This window comes from Parasteatoda tepidariorum, chromosome 5, assembly GCF_982258835.1.
Source record: "Parasteatoda tepidariorum strain Cologne lab strain chromosome 5, Ptep-v5.0, whole genome shotgun sequence".
In the NCBI taxonomy this organism is placed as follows: Eukaryota; Metazoa; Arthropoda; class Arachnida; order Araneae; family Theridiidae; genus Parasteatoda; species Parasteatoda tepidariorum.
In genome coordinates, this window is record NC_141759.1 from 75,422,619 (window position 1) to 75,435,523 (window position 12,905).

The 12,905-nt window shown below is 28.4% G+C and overlaps 1 protein-coding gene across 2 annotated transcripts in view; it reads right to left on the reverse strand.

The window, feature by feature from the left end:
- Window positions 1-12,494, reverse strand: part of LOC147809523 (uncharacterized) — a 54,167-nt gene extending 41,673 nt beyond the window's left edge. The window contains exon 1 of one of the 2 annotated variants that reach the window (XM_087164254.1): window positions 12,283-12,490. The gene's annotated coding sequence lies outside the window, so the exon portion shown is untranslated. Of the gene's footprint in view, window positions 1-12,282 lie in introns of both variants that reach the window. The other variant, XM_087164256.1, reaches the window with a different exon arrangement.
- Window positions 12,495-12,905: the final 411 nt, after the last annotated feature.

Genomic DNA, 12,905 nt, shown 5'->3' on the forward strand with positions numbered 1-12,905 from the left:
AAATAAAATTATAAATATAAATTTTTGTTAATAATAATAATAATAATAATAATAATAATAATAATAATATATATATATATATATAAGAAGAGAATGGAATGATAACACATAGCCAATCAAAATTGAGAACGCATGTGTGTGAAAAGGTAATAATTTTTAATAATGCTACCTGCAGAAATGCTACAACTAAACTTACCAGCTGAAGCTTGTTGCGATTTTTATTTGTATCGAATGTGAGAAATATATTGATCAGAGTTTACTTTAAAATACTCATATCTCTGTTACATAAAATGGATCTTCATGAATATCTTAGACTTAAATATATTTTACTTACTTTCAATTGTTTTCTCCTTACTTTACAAAAAATGTTCAGCCAGAAATATTAATTAACAGTTCATATTTGTTTGAGATATTTCTTAAATAATGCATAAAAGTGCAAATTATTCATACACAAAATGATGCAAAAAGAAAAATTAATGAAAAATGTACAAAGCTAGGTTTTGGGAATATTCAGAGATCTATTGTAAATAGTTTTTAATTTTATTGTTTTCACCTCATTTTTTTTATAACAATTCTGACAAAAGTATGGTATAAATATACTTGAGGGTGCCCTTTGGCGAAATTGGCGACTTATGTTTGGCGCCATTCCTGTTTGCGTGGAACACCGTGGTAACAGGAATGTCTGCCAAAACATAATGTAATTTCTATAAAACATTGGAAAATTTTAACAAAACATTAGCCAAAACTTTATAAAACTGCAATGAACCCAATATAAACAAAATTAATAAACCCAATAAAATGCATTTTGAATCGAAACAAAAATTAATGGAATAATCACAAAAAGAAAAGGAAAAAAACAACTCACTTCTTCATTAAGCTTGAATATCCGCAGATTTAGGTGCACAGGATTCTCTAATGGCAGTTTGATACTGTCTAAATTTATCATGAATAGAGTAGACATTTATCATGTGTACCTCCACGCCACATAACTTCGGCGAAATACGAATCGAAAAAGGTGTTTGTGGTACCGGACTGGTGGTGACAATTTTTTCTAAAGTCCCTTTTTATGATTGCCCACATACCTTCGATCTTATTGACTAGAAGCAAAAGTAACCTTACCAGCCGGTATCCAACGTAGAACTAAAGAACCTCTGAGATTGCATATATTGTTGAACATTTAAAAATAACGCTAAAATCTAAACCAATCAGAATCACGATTGGCTTTCAACATCGCCCAGCTTGGCGATCAACCGCGATCACAACTTGACGAGAATCAAGAGGCACCCTCAAATATAGTCTACCCAAAAAATTAAATTGCTTAATTTAATTTGTCGAATTTCAGTTACATATGTTTTTATTATGTAATTTGCTTTTTGTCTGATAGAAACTAAAATATCAGTATTTAACAGTGTTGAAGTTAATTGGGCCATTACTTGCAATGGTATTTGCTTTTGAAATATTACTTAGCACAGCGTTTCTCAACCTTTCAGTATTCGCGGCCCAGTTTTCAATCATAATTTTCATCGCGCCCCCCACTTGCAGTAAAATGTATACAACAATAATGTATATTGAGTATTTTAAATTCTGTCTTTAAATTATTTTTAACTAACTACCAAAACAAAAGTAAAGTAAAAATCAGCAGCAATTGAGATTGTAGAAACTATGTTTGGAGTTAATTTTTCAAAACAATTACAGTCCATACCTCTTTCAAATGATACTGTTGCTCGTCGAATTGGTGATACAGCTGAAAATGTAGTGTCAGCTTTTCTCGATGTTGCGTGACAAAATGTTTTCAATAAACTTTGAAGCAAGAGATATTAATAAAGATGCCCATTTCATTGCCTATGTTTGATTTTGTGATAATATGTCAGTAGTAGAACTACTTTTCTGCAAATCAATAGAACTCAAAACAACAGCGCTAATATTATTTGCTATTTTAAATGATGTTATGAATGATGCAAACACAGAATGCAAAAATTGCATCGGAATATGCACTGGAATATGCTTGTTCAATATCCGGAAGGTTCGAAAGTATACAAGCACTAGTAAAACAAAAATCGCCTCAATGCGTCTGGACACATTGCATGATCCACAGAGAAGCTTTGGGTTCGAAAGAAATACGTCCTGGTTTAAATATTGTATTAACTGCGGTTGTAACCATTTCAAATTATATAAAAATGAGAACCCTGAGATCGAGAATCTTTTCTGCTCTTTGTAATGACATGGGTTCAGTACATTCAGAGTTACTATTTAAATGTGAGGCAAGATGTTTATCACGTGAGAAATTTTTGCAACGTGCTCATGAATTAAGAGAAGAAATCGTCATTTTCTTAGAAGATAACCGGGAATTTACACTATTGTTTATTTGTGATGAAATTGAGATACTTGGTCGTCATATTAGAGAAATTAAATAACTTGAATCTTAAACTCCAAGGAGCAAATACATATACGTTGGATACGAGTGATGAAGTTAATGCTTTTTGTAGAAAATTAGAATTGTGGGGCAGAAATTTAAAGCAAAAAAACCTAACAATGTTTGTAAATGTGGATAATTGTACTAAAACTTATAAGGCTGAAGAAGAATATATGAAAGTTACGTTTGTAACCATTGAAAATCATTTAGCCATGCTGGCAAAGAATTTTAAAAAGCATTTTCCTGCTCATGACAAACTGCTAGCAAGATACGAGTGGGTTAGGAATCCATTTCATAAGACTCCCGAAGGACTCTCAATTGATGAGGAAGAAAAATTCATAGCCTTCACGACAAGTGGCGAAACTGAAATGCAATTTAGTAATAAATCACTATTTGAATTTTGGCAGGAGGAGGATTTTTCTGCACTGAAACAAAGGGCATTTCGCATTCTATTACCGTTTTCAATATCCTACCTTTGTGAAACTGGATTTTCTGCTGTGGCTTCTTTGAAGACAAAATATAGATCACGGCTAAATATAGAAACAGGACTGAAAATGGCTATTTCTAATATTAAGGCTCACCTCAAAAAAACTTTGCTCTGCAGGACATGCCCAAGGAAGTCACTAAAAATTATTAATTTTTTTTAAAAACTGATTATGTTTGTTTAAGTAAGGTGGGTAAGCCAAAGGTGGCCAGTGCTCCTAACGTAGCCCCCCCCCCAAAGTAAAATGAAATTTATTTTGAATCATAAGATGTCCCTTCTGCATTGTAAATTTTGTATCTGAGGTGTACGAGGCTGAATTGGAAGATATTTCCTTGAATGGCCTCCATTGTATGAAGTGATTTAACTATTTGCAGTAGTCGTTCTAATTTCCAGGTGAGAAGATAATATGTTTAAATTCTTAAAACTTTGAGTTATAATATGTTTTCTGAAAGTGTATTTCTTTTTATTTAACCACATTACTTTAATTCGAATTAATCTATCAGATTAATAGTTTTATGCCGTGCAAGTGGTAAGAGAGACTTTATGTATGTTCCCAAGTGGCGCGACACTCGGGTCACCTTCGAAAGCAAACGTGAAATCTATAAAAGAGTTATTTATAAATCATTACGTAGCATATTATTTCTCAAAAAGGAATGCTTGAATTAAATGCCAATTGATTTATTTCATTTTAAGCAAATGTGGAACTTTGGTATTTTTTAAATTTTTATAATATTTTGACGTTCTCTGCACGTCATTTTTGTTTGCATTTTAAAGTCATTTTTCAGGTATTTTTTTATTTTTGTGGTAGTTATGAGTGTTTTTGTTTTCGATTCTGGTATTTTCTTGCAAATTTGGGTATTTTCAGATTAGTTATGGGTTTAGTTAGCTAACTCTAGTATGGTTATTTAACTCTTACTTGTTGGCTAATCCTTCTGAAAAAATTAACTCAATAATTCTTGATTAATTCCAATGAGTGAACTCAAAAGAATCGCTAGTGACTTCACACAAGAATTATCAAAGTAAAATCAATAAACAAATTATACACTCTGAAAACAAATAACTTTTTTAAAGTCGGGAAACTTGTTCCTACCAGCAAGACACTTAAAGTGCCTTTTTAAAAGAAGTTTGCCAGTCGAAGTGTTTTTTCTAAAGATAATTTGTGTAAGTGAAAAAGTGATTTCAAAACAAGGTTCACCTTTGGAATCTGTGCGAAACCTTAGGTGCAGAAGCTAAAATTTTAAAATTGTGCTATAAAATAAATGAAATTTTATTTTACAATTAAAAGTATACGTGATATATATTAGAGATAGGTGTAAGATGTTACAGAAAAAATTCAGATACACAGACTTAATCAGAAAATTATAAAAAAATCCTTAAGACCAAGCCACTCTTGGCTCCCCACCTTAAAATTTGATTTAATAAGTTGTTTCACTTTAATAAGTTATTAAATATGTCAAAATGTATTTTGTTTTCTATGTATATGTGTGCCTTCCTTTCATCCAATTAATCAATTTTTTTTAATAATATTTTCTCTTGAATATTCTCGCGCCACCCCTCTGGTGTGCTCGCGCCCTCCTAGGGGGGCGCGCCCCACAGGTTGAGAATCGCTGACTTAGCATCAATTTATTAACATTACACATCATAATTTGTTTGCCATATTTTATAGTTTTTTCATCTTTCTTTAAGTATTCATCTTCGACATCTTCGACTTTAAGTTCGTTCGCGAAGCGACCAAAAATGCAATTGCGTAGTAATTATTGGAGGTTGGCGAGAGGTAGCGAGCAGGGGGCAGAGCCCTCTAGTATATATATATATATATATATATATATATATATATATATATATATATATATATATATATATATATATATATATATATATATATATATATATATATACTAGGAGGCTTCGCCCCCTGCTCGCTGGCGCTCACCAACCCCCGGAACTGCTTTCACAGTTCATTTCGGATTGCTTCGCAATCCAATGCTCGCTTTGCTCGCTTATTGGATACGTTCTTAACGTCTAGTTTTGTATACTTTTTTGAATACTGAAGTTTCGAAAACTTTTCACTGCAGAAAATTCTAAACCTGTGCATTTCAATATTAATTTGAAATTGCAAACAGTTGAGATATTTTTCTTAATCACACTATTCTAAATTTCAGTTGTTGAGAAAAGTAACTGTTGTAAGTTTTGTTTTAAAGTCTTTCCCACCAGAGGGCTAAAGCCATGTGTTGCAAAACAATATAAAATAGTAGTCTGCCACTGAACGCCGGATGTAAAGCATCGGCTTTGATGAAGATAATTTTGTATTTTAATTCTCTGAAGGGCGCCACCTTAATAATATGGAATTTGTAAAATAAATGTATATATTTTTGATTGTTGATGAAGCCCATCATTTTGTGTTTTCATCAGTGTTCAGAAGCAGAACAACTATAAGTTTTTTATTTTATCACAAAAAAATAAAATGTATAAAAAACAAAGAAAAGAGTAAGAAAATGAGTATGGTCATAGAAAAAGTTAAAATTATAATATAGTATTTGTTAGTTAAACTAAAACTTTTTGTTTAAGTCATTGCTAACGATTCAAATTTCTCCGAGGCAATTCTAAAGTATAAATTAAGGTAGTATTGTTAAGTTGAAACACAATATTTTTAGTTTTGATGTACAATACAATTCAATTTTTCACAAAAACGATTGTTTCCATTGTTAAGTTCAATGTCAACAATTCAAATTTTTCTGAGGCAACTCTTAACCTCTAAATATTATTTTTTTATGTACACATTTCTAAATGTCAGTATTCAACCACAAAACAACTTAAAGTTCTCAAATTTAGCATGAAGTTGTAAAATGTATTGAAAGAGGGTCATAGCAGTAATGAAAGTGGAAGTAAAGTTAGTACTGTAAAATTAAAACAATATTTTTAATCAATGAGCCAAGTTCTTCAGGTAGCAGTTGTAGAAGTAGGTTTTTTATTTAAAACTTTTTATAGAATTTCTTTAAGAACACAATTGTTAATTTGGGCATTTGGCGATACAACACTTTTAGAATTTAAGGATTTGTTACGTCAAGCGCTCAGGTATCATAATTTTGATCTAGTTGCGCTTCTATGTCATTTTGATTTATGCTGCTATGCTAATTTTCAAAAAATTCTATGGCTGGCAACAGCATTTTTATTTTTTAAGTTGTTTATTTTTATTTCTTTTAGAATTCGTTATTTTTTTAGCGAAATGTTTTTTAACCTAACGGAATCCTTTGCCGACTGTTTTCTCTATGAATGAAGAAAATAAAGTAAATATTTAACTGTTGTGAAAAGAATTTTATTTAGTTGTACAAAGTACTTCAGCCAAAATTTGGGAGCCACGTAAGATTCAAATTGTAGTTACTGTTAATATAATCTTTTGTTTCCATTGCATTTGTAATGCTAACAGCAATTTAATGTCAACTTATACGCATTTCAAGTATATCCTGTTTTTTATGTTATTTAGCATCATACCTGCCAATTCTGGACTTTTCTTTATTTTCCGGAAGATTTTATTTTCATGCATTGTATAGAAGCTAAATTTAAATTTTCACTCTTTATTCTTGTTTAGATAAATGCTGATTGAAATGATTTGAATTATCATTATATTTAAATAATTTAAACATATATTCAATAAGCCTGTTTTTAAGTGTTGGTTAGATTATGTCCCTTTGCATTTCAATTAATTATTTTGAACTAAAAGAAACACTAAAAAAATATAATACCCTTTTTATATATATTTTAAATTCTTAAAATAATGTAGTTACTAATTATTAAGGAATAAGAAATTTTGACTGCCACTAAATTTTAATAATATTTTTGTTTACAGTTAATTTTGAAGCAAAGTTGGGGCGCCGAAAATAATTTTACATTTGATATTAACGAAGGCTTTCTGTAACATTTTAAGTATATCAGTGATGATCATATATGGCAACGTTACTTTTAAAAAGTAACGAGTAAAAGTACAAGTATTTTTTAAAAAAGTAACGAGTAAAAATTTCTAATTTTAAAAAGTAACGAGTAAAAAGTACAAGTAAAAGTACAAGTACTAAACAAAAAAAGCAACGATTTAAAAGTACATTTCTAAGAAATCGAAAATTCAAAGTAACCTAAAATTTTATTGAATAATATTCTTATGTTCTTTAATGTTTTTGCAAAATTTTTGTTATTTATTTAATTATTCTTAATTTTGAAAGTTATGGACATTAATTTATTTTTAAATTCGGATGAATATTATAATATAATTATATAATATATTCGTATAATATAATTTTGAAATGAAATAGTATATGGATTCGCACGCAAAAGAAATTTTATCTATTGATTTTAATTTTTAGTTCATTATTTTTATTTATTTAAATTACCATTGATTTAAAATTGTTTTACTCAATAGAAACGCGTTTTAAAAGCACAAACATAAACAAACCACACACGGGGTTTCAGATAGCTTTCTGATCTTTGAGCTAGTAAAAGATAATTGAATGTGCAGTATAAGTTGAAACAGAACAGTCTACAGTTTTATTTGTAACAATGGCTAATGCTGAAGTCATGCGAGAAAATCATTTTCCGAACATTTCTGCCTAACGGAATAATTAAAATTTGTGTACGAATTTTAGTATCAGCAGCTAAATTAGTACCTTCGAATTTTCAAGAGTTAAAATAGTAATTATAATTGTTTTCTATAGCACAAATAGTTCTGAAGTTTTTAGAGATTTGACTGGGCGTTGTTTGACAAGGTCGGGCATAAACATAATTTTAGTAAAAAATGTACTAGGTAAAAATGTATTAGACAAAAATGTATTATTAGTGAGTTCAAAAAGAAAATTGAAAAGCGTAATAACAAAATTCAACATTTTTTATTTAAAATGTGTTAAACAAATGCATAAACTCGAAAATGAATGAAAATAACTTGCTAATTAATATTTTTATTCATTTTGCAAAATAATAGCATTTTGAACGCATTTTTTTTCTTTTAGAAAGCTTACCGAGTTTTAGAAAAAAGTAACGATTTCATTCGACATTTCCTTTACAAATACTTGTATTTTTTTCTTAAAAAAGTACAAGTAAAAGTACTAAATTTAAAAAGTAACGAAGTACAAGTAAAAGTACGTACTTTTACAAGTAACGAAAGTAAAAGTACTGCCATATATGGTGATGATACGCATAATGCGACGGAAAAAAAAAAGGATCACCTCGAATAACTTTTCTAGTGATCGGATCTTCATGTTCTAGAACTCCATCTTTATGGTTCGATGGGTGACCTCAATTAATTAGCGCAGACGATGTTTTAAGTTACGAAATCAGACACAAAAACGTACTTTCTCTGAATAAACATGCCTTTTTCTTTCGACGAATTTGGATTTCCCACCCCCAAAATATAGGGGTATTCGCAATCTGAGAAATATGGTCCGATAATTTTGGTCCGGAGAGCAATACAAAGTTTTGAGCCCTTAATGTTAATTTTATTTTATGTGTATTTTATCATATCTCGAGAAATGTTTTTAAAAGAAATGGAAAATTTTAGCACTCAATTAAAAAATTCGCTTCTACAAAAACAAATCCACGCTGAAAATAATTTGCGGAGAAAATTTTTTATTTCATTTAATAATAGTTATTTAATAATTAAATATTTTATTTAATAATTGAATTGGGAGGTATGCAATTTGAACGTAAGCAAATATCTAATTTCGCGTGTCAAAATACAAAATTTGAGCGAAATCGGTTGAATAGTCCCTGAGAAATCGAATTTTAAATATACGACTTTTTTAAAATTCGATTTCTCAGGAACTATTGTAATGTAAAAAATGGCTTAAAATGATGTAAAAATTGGATACCTTATAATTCAAAATTTCATCGACTATTATAAATATTTATATATTATATAAATAAAATATTTATTATATAAATAAATATTATATAAATAAAAATAATAAATATTTATTGAAATTTACTTTTTGTGTGGAATTATCTTTATATAAACGTATTTTATAATGGTGCGTAAAATGTTTCCAATTCGCTTTAAAGAAAATTGAGATATGACGAAATTCGCAAAAAGTAAAATTAACAATACCCCTTATTGTATTTCTAACTTTGGATTGCTCTCCTGAACAAACTTTTAGAACCATATTTTTCAGTTTGCGAATACCCCATTATTTTGGGGGTCCGAAATCCTAATTCGTCTAAAAAAAGGCATGTTTATTCAGAGAAAGTACGTTTTTGTGTCATTTTTCGTAACTTAAGTAAGGTCTGCACTAATTAATTAGCATATATGAGGTCATACCCTCGAATCATTAAAATTAAGCCCTAGAACGTCAACATCCGACCATTAAATCAAAAGTTATCCAGCGTATTTTTTTTTTAATTTTGCTCACTATGCAAGAAAAAAAATCATAGTAGAAGCCTAATCTAGACTATCATTCTTTTATTTAACCATTCATTTGTAACTACCAACAAGTTTTGCATAATCAATGATGTACAGTTAAAACAAAAATTCTCCCTTTCATTATCTATTAAAACTTATATGTTATGGTGGAGAAAATACTTTTAAATCTAATTTTAAAAATATTTGATACAACTAGTAAAATTGTTTTTTGAACATCAGGAAATTTTGAAATTGTAAAAGCATATGAAGAATTAAACTGGAAAGTTTCTCTTAAAAATATATTCCAGTTATAAAATTAAAAACTCATTTCACAAAATTGTGATTAGAAAAATATAATTTAATTAATGTAAAAGAAAATTATCTTAATTTCTGGTTATTTTAATGAAAAATAAAAAAATGTTGAATTTTTTTAATTTTTTTGAGTGTTGAAATGGTATTTGTGTTGGTCACCATCATATTATTCTGGCGGTTTAGTGTAAAAATAATATTAAAAACAAGTTTTAATAATGTGTTTAATTATAATTATAATATTTTAACAATAATTTCAACAAGTTATTTAATAATATTTTTAATTATATTAATAACATTTCAACAATAATTTCAACAAGTTATTTAATAATATTTTTAATTATATTAATAACATTTCAACAATAATTTTAACAAATAATTTAATAATATCTTTAACAAGTTTTAATTAGTTTTGTTGCATTTTAATTTCTTTTGTCGTCAACAAAGCTTACTAATCCTGGGTACGGCTGTAATATGGGATTTTGGGTTCTTCGGAATTTTTTTCTTTTTTTATGAAAATTAAATGCGATTTTCTTATGGTGAATGATTATTTTATTGAATTTTAAATTATCCATTCTGGTTCAATATCTTTTCCCAACCTTCTGGCAGTATTCTCTTGGTTAAAACATTTGTGTTCTTTACTGGCAAAAAACTAATCGAGTTTGATTTTTGACCTCATTTCTTATAACCTTCGTTGAACCCAATTTTGAGTTTACGGCCACCAATGTTCAATGCTTTGTTCGTAAACCGGTGTTGGCACTTACTTAGTATCAATCATATATGGCAGTACTTTTACTTTCGTTACTTGTACCGCCAGTACAAGTAAAAAGTACGTACTTTTACTTGTACTTCGTTACTTTTTAAATTTAGTACTTTTACTTGTACTTCGTTACTTTTTAAATTTAGTACTTTTACTTGTACTTTCGTTACTTTTTTAGGGAAAAAGTTCAAGTATTTGTAACGGAAATGTCGAATGAAATCGTTACTTTTTTCTAAAGCTCGGTAAGCTTTCTAAAAAAAAATTTATTAAAAAAAAATCCTTATATTTTTTTAATTTATAAGATTAATGTGCAATATATATGCATTCACAGCTAACTTCGTGTTCAAATACCTTCTGTTTCAACTTACACTGCTAATTCAATTATTTTTTATTAGCTCAAAAATCACAAAGCTATCTGAAAGTGTTTGCTTTGTTCATGTTTGTGCTTTTAAAACACGTTTCTATAGAGTAAAACAATTTTAAATCAATGGTAATTTAAATAACTAAAAATTAAAATCAATAGATAAAAAATTTTTTTCGTGCAAATCCATAAAGAGTTTGATATTAAAATTATATTTGATTTTAAAATTATAATATTATACGATTATAATATAAAATTATATTATAATATGCTTCCGAATTTAAAAATAAATTGATGTTCATAACTTTCAAAATTAAAAATAATTAAATAAATAACAGCAATTTTGCGAAAACATTAAAGAACATAAGAATATTATTCAATAAAATTTTAGGATACTTTGAATTTTCGATTTCCTAGAAATGTACTTTTAAATCGTTACTTTTTTTTTTAGTACTTGTACTTTTACTTGCACTTTTTACTCGCTACTTTTTAAAATAAGAACTTTTTACTTTTTACTCGTTACTTTTTTTAAAAATACTTGTACTTTTACTCGTTACTTTTTAAAAGCAACGTTGCCATATATGGTATCAATGCATCCTCTCCATACAGATCGGATAATGTTTTTCTTGATTGAACAATATTTTTAACTTTTCGATCGTAAAATATATAAAATATGCCGAAACCCTTCCTACATCAGCTTAAAATTTTTTTTATTGATTTTATTACTTAAGTGTGAAGTTGGTTGTGAAGAAATACAATGATGTCCTCCGTTGGGAAAAAAATGCAATAACTTTCCGAACGAACCAATAGTATACTAATTTACTACTCTTGCAATTTTATTTATTAATCTTCCAGAGCCACTACTGCACAATTGAATTTTAACCTCCCCACAGTATTGGGGCAAATTTAATAGTAGTAAAACATAAACATTAGAACTAGAGCTTTTAATGAAACTATTTAATAGAAGTAAAACATAAACATTAGTCACAATTTGTTCTTTAACCCCTTGGGGACGGGTGATTCAGAAAAGTATTCGTACAAAATCAGAATCAGGATGTAATTAAATAAAAAACGGTAACTTAAATGTAGTAGTTGCTAATTTTATAAACTTAATTTGCTTTTACTTTAATTATTGTTAGTTTAGTCATATATATATATAATCAATGTTAATTCAAAGTATAACTAAATAGTTTTATTTTGAACAAAGTAATGGTGAATTAAATAAATCAAACAATTATACCTCCGCCCACAAATAAACTGCTAAAGAATTACTTTGATTACCAGTTTTATCTTTTTACCCTGATTGATACGGTTTTATGCTGGCACGTGTTTGTGACAGTCGGCGCGAAAGGGTTAAGATATTGCCACAAAATTTAGAGGTATGATTTGGCCAAGTTCTTTTAAAGATATATTTGCTTTACAGAAAGACATATCGTGTTGATCAAAAGATAATTAAATGATCGAGTATTGCCTACTTTTTGTTAACATTATATAATTTTTCTGAGGTACATGCGATTCCTGATTTTTAATTTGACATAAATTGTTTCACTATAAAAATAATGAGCTTTAAACATACCTTTAATTAGATTCAAAGTAAAAGAGCATAGTTTAGTGTTTGAAGCGTATCCAATTCCAATTTACGAACGAGATGGTTTAATAAAGAACATACTTCAGAGAAGAAAGTAATTCATGTTCTGGGGTAATTCCAAGCTAAATAAAATATCAAAACCGGATCGGGTAAGATTTCTCTTTGGTCAAGTAAGTTGATAATTTGCAGCTTCAAGGCTACAAGTGAGACATGAATTGAATAATAGCTATATTTATATCCATTTAATAAGATACGTATTATTAAAATCAATGCTCTTTTTTTACCTTGTTAATGACGACTCGTGTTTATTTTTCTAAAACTGTAGTGACACATTTAATTAGGCACTTTCATTACTGTTGCATAATAGATTATAACTACATTAAGAAAGTAATTTCGTTAGAATTAAAATTTTTTGATTGAACTGAAGTACATATAATGTGTGATTACATAAATTATTACATATAATGTATGATTAAGTACATTAATAAATTTAAGTACATATTTTTAAGCAAATATACAGTAACTAGGAGGCTTCACCCCCTGCTCGCTGGTGCTCGCCAACCCCCGGAACTGCTTTCGCAGTTCATTTCGGATTGCTTCGCAATCCAATG